Source organism: Jaculus jaculus, chromosome 2 (assembly GCF_020740685.1).
Source record: "Jaculus jaculus isolate mJacJac1 chromosome 2, mJacJac1.mat.Y.cur, whole genome shotgun sequence".
NCBI classification, from domain to species: Eukaryota; Metazoa; Chordata; class Mammalia; order Rodentia; family Dipodidae; genus Jaculus; species Jaculus jaculus.
In genome coordinates this window covers 108261762-108268850 of record NC_059103.1, presented here as the reverse complement: position 1 = coordinate 108268850, position 7089 = coordinate 108261762, and the positions used below count along the sequence as shown (strand labels likewise).

The window sequence follows — 7089 nt, the reverse complement described above, 5'->3', positions numbered from 1 at the left end:
AGAATGTAGACTTTTTGAAGGGGCCTGAGTGCTCAAGAAATGTCCTGTTCTTCAAAGTCTACATTATTCAGCCCTGAATTAACAAACTGGCACTCTATCTGGTATTGTGCAGTATAAAAATTCAGGAAAGAGGGGGTCATTGAGTTTGCAACAGGCTCTTGAGTTTTGGAAATGGACATGGGCAGTGTGAAGCAGGTTTGCTGGATGCCTGCATGGAGATCTAGTGAAACCGAGAGGATGAACTATGGATTACAATGGAGACCAAGTAGAGACACCAGGACCACAAGATAACTACTAAGGAAAGCTGCTGGCCCAGCTGAAGTTTTCCAGGACTGTGAGTAGCCTAGCTGGAGGGTTGGAACTGGAATACCAGAGACTTGTTGCTGGTTAGAATTATTGGACTTGAAGATATGTCACTGGTTAGAGTTGCTGGATTTGAAGCTACAGAGTTTGATGTTTGCCCTGGTTGTTTTAAATCTTGTATTGGTTGAATATTTCTTTGCTATAACCAATGCCATCTTTTGCAGAGTGAATATGCTGTGCCATTACAGGTTTGGGGGTGGATTTCTTGTTATTATGGCTCAGCTAAAAGATTTCAACATCATTGGGATTGATAAAAACTATGGGGACTTTTAAAGTTGGACTGAATGCATTGTATTTTTACATCATGTATGGATGTCATTTTATGGGGGCCGGGTGGGATGTCCACCCTCTTCTCATGCCATTGTTTTTTCCTGCCATCGTGGAGCTTCCCCTCGAGCCTGTAAGCCAAAATAAACCTTTTCCCCACAAGCTCCTCTTGGTTGGCTGATTTCTACCAGCAATGCTAACCTGAGTGCAACCATGACCTAGTTGCAATGTATTTCATCTCTAATCTACCACATCTTCTTAAATTCACAGCTTCTATGCTAAAGGCACTGGTTTCTATGAGCAGGGATTCAAATATCCACGTAAGACCTTTTCTCTTCTATCAGCAGTACTTCTCTTCATCTCTAAGCAGTCTAAGAGCCTACGACTATGGATAAGCTATTAGCAAGTAGCTAAGATAGTATGCATTTAGAAATTTTTATATTTAATATTGATACTATGGTTAGGATAGCTGTAAAAACTGAGAATTACTGTTATGTTATAGGATATTGTGATCAAATGGACAAAAAAGAAGAAAATAAAAATATGTGATAATTTTTAGGATATAAGACTAAATTAGATAATTTGTAGACAAATTGAACAATCACAAAGAACTTCAAACTTTTGTTCAAGAGCATTGTTTGAATCAGAATCTAGTATCATAAAAAGTCAGTAAGCAAAAGAAATAGAATTTTAAATTTTAAATAAAATTTAAAAAGTCATTTTCACAGCAAAGGAGACAGCAGAGTAAAGAGAGAGCCTACAGTAATGGAAGACATTTTAGCAGCTATTCATCTGACCAGGGACTAATAACTATAATATATAAAGAAAAATTTCAAAATAATCACATAAGTTAAGGCATCCAATCAGTAAATAAATAAATAGGCAAATGAATTGAATGATCTTCAAACAAATAATACATTGTTGAAAAAATGTTCAACTTTTTTAGTTGTTAGAGAAATGTAAATTAAAATACATTGAGATTGTATAAACACCAATCAGAATGGTTATCATCAAGAAAACAAAGGGCAATACATGCTGGCAAATATGGGGCACCATTTATACCCTGCAAGTGAGAACATTGAGTCCAGTTATTTTGAAACTTTTATGGAAGGGGCCTCAAAAAGTGTAAAAAGAACTACCATATGAGTCATCTATACTACTCCTGTGTATATCCTGAAGGATTATAAGTTATTCCTGCATATCTGTGTTCATTGCTGTATTATTCACAATAACCAAGATATGAAATCAAACAAAATGTATACCCACACATGGCTAAACAAATAAAGAAAATAAACATATTATAACAGTACTTTTTAAAGGTAGAACAAGGTTTTATTTTAATTTTTATTTTTTATTTGTGTGTTTGAGTGTGTGTGTGTAAATATTTGTGCCATGACGCACATACAGAGGAAAATTTGAAGTGTGTGTGTACCAACTTTTTAAAGATAAGGTCTCTTTTCATAGCAAACAGACAGCCAGACTGAAAATAACATCATGCTAGCCAAGGTCAGACTAGGATTCTTCTGGTCTTGTATCCCATTATCATAGGAACACTGGGATCACAGATGCATGCACCACTTTGGTCTGGCTTTTGGTTGTTGGGGAATTGAAGCCAGGATGGGGGGATTTGCAAGCAAGCACACTTAAGCACTGAGAAATCTCCCAAGCCCCAACAGTATTTATTCAATAACATACAAAATTATATCACTTTCTCCCTCTCTCTCTCTCTCTCTGCCTCTTTATCTGTATGTCACTTTCAAATAAAGAAATAAACATAAAATAATTTAAAAAAGAAACCAAAGTAGCAATGGGAGAACTATGGAAAAAAAATTAAATATCATGGAAATTAATTGTGAAAATAAAAGTCCAGTGTGTTGGTGCATGCCTTCAATTCCAGCACTAGGGAGGCAGAGGTAGGAGCATTGCAGCAAATTAAAGGCCACTCTGAGACTACATAGTGAAATCAAAGTCAGCCTGGGCTAGAGTGAGACTCTACCTCAAACAAACAAAAAACAAAAAAAAAAAAAATTAAAAAAAGAAAGAAATTATAGATTAGTCATATGGCTGAGAAATATGTCATTAAACTACATTTTGCAGCAAGTACTTTAACCATGGAGCAATCTCTCCAGTCCCTAAATTTCATTTTGAACATTAAAACCTTTTTCCATAATCACCATACTTTTTTGTCACATATATGCTAATTTAAAATGTTATAAAAGTTATTTTTAAGCTTTACTATCCTAAAAAATATGGTAGACGCAATCATGTATCCAGAAATATACCCAGTGGAATATGTTATTATCTTCAAATATATATTACCAGTTTTTTTTTTGGGGGGGGGGTTTCGAGGTAGGGTCTCACTTTAGCACAGGCTGACCTGGAATTCACTGTGTATTACAGATTTTTAATGTTTTAGCTTGTAATACTCAGCTCACTTCTCTCTACTTGTGGGTCAGTCGGAAGACCTCTCCTGAAGTGTAGCACAATGAGATCCCCACCTCTCTGACTGACCACCAGAACAATTGTTGGAATGAATATGGCAATCCATACCTTCTGACCAGTTAAAGTTTCTGAGTTTATTAGGCATATATAGAATATTTTACCAGATAATGGATACTCAAGAAGTTATACCTCTACTAACTATTTTCTATGCATACAAATAGGAAATGAAAATACACTGAAATAAATCACAGGCATGGGGTACATCCTCTCCATTACATAAACAAAAAAGACAAATGAGCACTATAAGAAAAACAGATGGTACAGATAGAGATTCGAGGGCATCAAAGCTAATTGGCTTCTAGAAATGACAGAATCATTTCTCTCAAACTAACCAGGCTACATAGAGCAATTATTAAATTTAGACAACATATTTATAAAAGCAATGGTTTGAAAAGCAAATCAGCCCAAAACTAGAGATCTGACTTTTAGAAAAAGAGAACTATGCTATAAACCTTACTTTTACTTAGGTGAACACCATTCTCACAGTATAAAGCATTTACACGTGTTAAACAGCTTCCATTTACTTCTCAGAGAATAAGTGGATGAAGCAGTCCACCACGGTTACAGGAACGCCGTGGAAATAGGGATAGCAGAGCAACGGGGTCAGGAAAGAAGTAGTCTAAAATGCTTCCATCCCATCTTCCAGCTTCTTTTCCAGTCCCAGCGTAGAGTCAGATATGTGTGGTTAACATGGCAAGAATCTTGTAAAATTAAAAATAGGCAGACTAAAAGAACAATGCAGGAAGCAAGCTTGGAATTGGAGTTCAGGAAAATTAACCATTTGAAGAAAACTTAAGGTTTTTCAAAGGAATATAAATGTATCTTAATCATTTCTAATATACCAAATATAATATCAAACACAAGGAAAACATAGAATTGCAGGGTAAAAACTACAAAAACCTAAAAATAGTTTTAAATGAAAAAATAAGTTGTGACAGAAAATATATGCATGATGTCTCACTTCTCATTGGCAGCAATATGGGAAAGGCCATAAAACATTTGAGAGGACAATAAGTTTCTAATCCCATGACTAAGACCTCTGTAACAAGCATGGATAAATAAAAATGCACACATCACTGAATAAGTCATACAGTATACAGAAGCTTTACAAGGACCCAAAGACGCAAACATGGAAATTATCATATTTCATGCCAGGTTTGAAGAAGTGGGATGATGTTGAGAAGTACCATCAAATGATAATAAACTGAGGTGTTTGTTCAGATTCTTCTCTGTGTACTTGTGTCTTCAGAGATAAGATCATTGCTTCCTTTTCACCACAGATTAAGCACATTAAGAATGGTGGTCATAGCCCTGCATGGTGGCACATGCCTTTAATCCCAGCACTCAGTTGGCAGAGGTAGGAGGATCGCTGTGAGTTTGAGGCCACCCTGAGAATACATAGCGAATTCCAGGTCAGCCTGGGCTAGAGTGAGATGCTACCTCAAAAAACCAAAACATAAAAATAAAAAGAGGAATGATGGTCATGTTATTATCTGCTCTAAAGGAATCTGCTTCAGATTCAGAGGAGAAGGACATGAAGTAAAGAAAGCTGATCTTCCTGCTTCTATTTGTTTTCAAAAGACACAGTGCTCTATTTGAGAGAAGCTGGTCCTAGACATGGTCACAAGATGATTACATGCTTAGAATACTTTTTTTTTTTTTTTGAGGCAAGCCCAACTGACTTGTCTTTGTTATGAGAGAGATTGAGAGAGACAGAGGCGGAGACAGAGAGACAGAGTGAGAGAGAATTGGCGCACCAGAACCTCCAGCCACTGTAACGCTTCTACGTGTGCGCCCCCTTGTGGGCATGCGCTGCTTATGCTTGTGTCACTTTGTGCATCTGGCTTACACGGAACCTGGAGAGTCTCCCAGGTAAGCACCCTAATCTCTCCAGCCTTAAAATATGTTTTTAAAACACAATCTCTGCCAACAAAACAGAAAAAAAGGTGCTTAAATATTATGTTCATGACCAGAAAAATCAAATAGTGAGAACTGTAGATAGACAATTTGAATTAATTATGAGTGAAGGGGCTCTGCACTTCAAGACACAAAAATGGTATTTGGAGAAATGTGAACATATGGAAATTAAGATTCACAAGGAATAAATGAAGAATACCAGAAATGGTAAATACATGAATGGATAAATTTTATGCTTTTAAAATTTTTTTGAAGTAATTTTAAAAACAAAATTATAATGATATGTTTTTTTAGAATTTATGCTATAATAAAAAGTAAATGAAACAGAACATAAGGCAAAAATAGAAATATAAATTTTCAAATTGATTGCATTTTTCTTGAGGTGTGATGTTAATTTTAAATAGTCTGTGATAAATTAAAATAAAACACTATGATCCCTGAAGAGACCATTAAAAGAGCTTCTCTTTGCCATCTTCCCTTCGCCCTGAAGGTCGAGGTGTGCAGTGTCAGCGGGTACAAAATCTACCCCAGATACTGGTGGTGCTCTGCCAGGATTCATGGGAAGGTTTTCCAGTTTCTTAATGAAAAGTGGAGTTGGCATCCCTTTCCAAGAGGAATCCTCCACAGATAAACTAGATTGTCCTCTACAGAAGAAAACACAAAAAGGTACAGTCAGAGGAAATTCAGAAGAAAAGAAACAAGGGTGCAGTCGTTGCAGAGCGCCGTCACTGGAACATCTCTTGCAGACACCATGGCCAAGAGGAACCAGAAACCGGAAGTCAGAACGGATAAGCGAGAGCCGACTATCAGGGCAGCCAAGAAAGCTAAAAAGGCCAAACAGGCCTCAGAGAAGACAGCAATAGCCGCTGCTAAGGCTCCCACAAAGGCAGCACCTGATCAAAAGATTGAGAAGCCTGTGAAGGTTTCTGCTCTCAGAGTTGGTGGAAAGCACTTATTGGTGGTTCAGATTTTTAAGTAAAGGTCTGTCTATAACTCTTTAAAAAGAGTAAATTAAAAGAAATATAGAAAAATCGTGAAATAGACTAAAATTAAATAATAGCAAGAAATTGATAATCCCCCAAAGGAAAGGAAGGCATGAAAGTGTTGAGTCAAGTGAGTTTATGGCTGCAACCATGGTGGGCATAGAGTCCACTAGTCATATCTGCCAATCCATCGGCACTGTCCCAGGACACTTATTTTTGGCAAGAGCCTGGCAAACAGATTTGATGGACAGATTAAATGAGCACTACTTTTTCATCTGTGAGATCTTTAAAAGTAGTATTATTCCTAATGCTGAAGAGGCTAAAACAGCATGATTACAAGTTCAAGGACAACTTGGGATAAATAGTGAATTCTAAGCCAGCTTGATCTATATAGCAAAGATCTTGTCTCAAAAAAAGCTGGAGTGATAAGTAATATTCTTTTTCAGCTACTTATCCTCAAATTAGGAAGTTTCTTTTTTCAAATTTCTTTTATAGGAAGTACAGAGATAAACTTCAGAGATGTCACGTCATTACCATTGTAAAAAATCTTTTTACACACACCAAGATCTTACTATAGGGGTTGAGCTAAATGATACATATATGAGTTCAATTTGAACATTCAAAGTCTGGGGAAATGAACACCAAATATTTCTGTGAATCAAGGGACAGAGGGAACTGGATCTTCTTTAATATTCAAATTATTATCTACTTTGAATTATTTTGACTTTTCTCTTAGTTAATAATAGGAATAAATAAGAGCCTGAGATTATTATATCAATATTGATATAGTTATTATACATAAATATATTTGTTTTCATGCAAAGTCCCAAGAATTTTTTTTTTTTAATTGAATTAGTTTTTACTGGGTTTCATCTAAGAAAATTGGCACTGGCCCAGAAACTGATTGTTACTGATCTTCATACTGGGTCAGCTGTCTTCAATATCTTGGTAATTTGTACTGGATAATTTATACACTATGGGCTGTAGGTTTATCATACCTATTAAGTCTTCTTCAAGGTGCACCATGTTGTGCTAACCATTCCCATTTCTCTATGCA

At 36.1% G+C, this 7089-nt stretch overlaps 1 pseudogene; it reads left to right on the top strand.

The window, feature by feature from the left end:
• The first annotated feature begins 5479 nt into the window (after window positions 1–5479).
• Window positions 5480–6028, top strand: LOC101605337 (annotated as a pseudogene).
• The last annotated feature ends 1061 nt before the right edge of the window (window positions 6029–7089 follow it).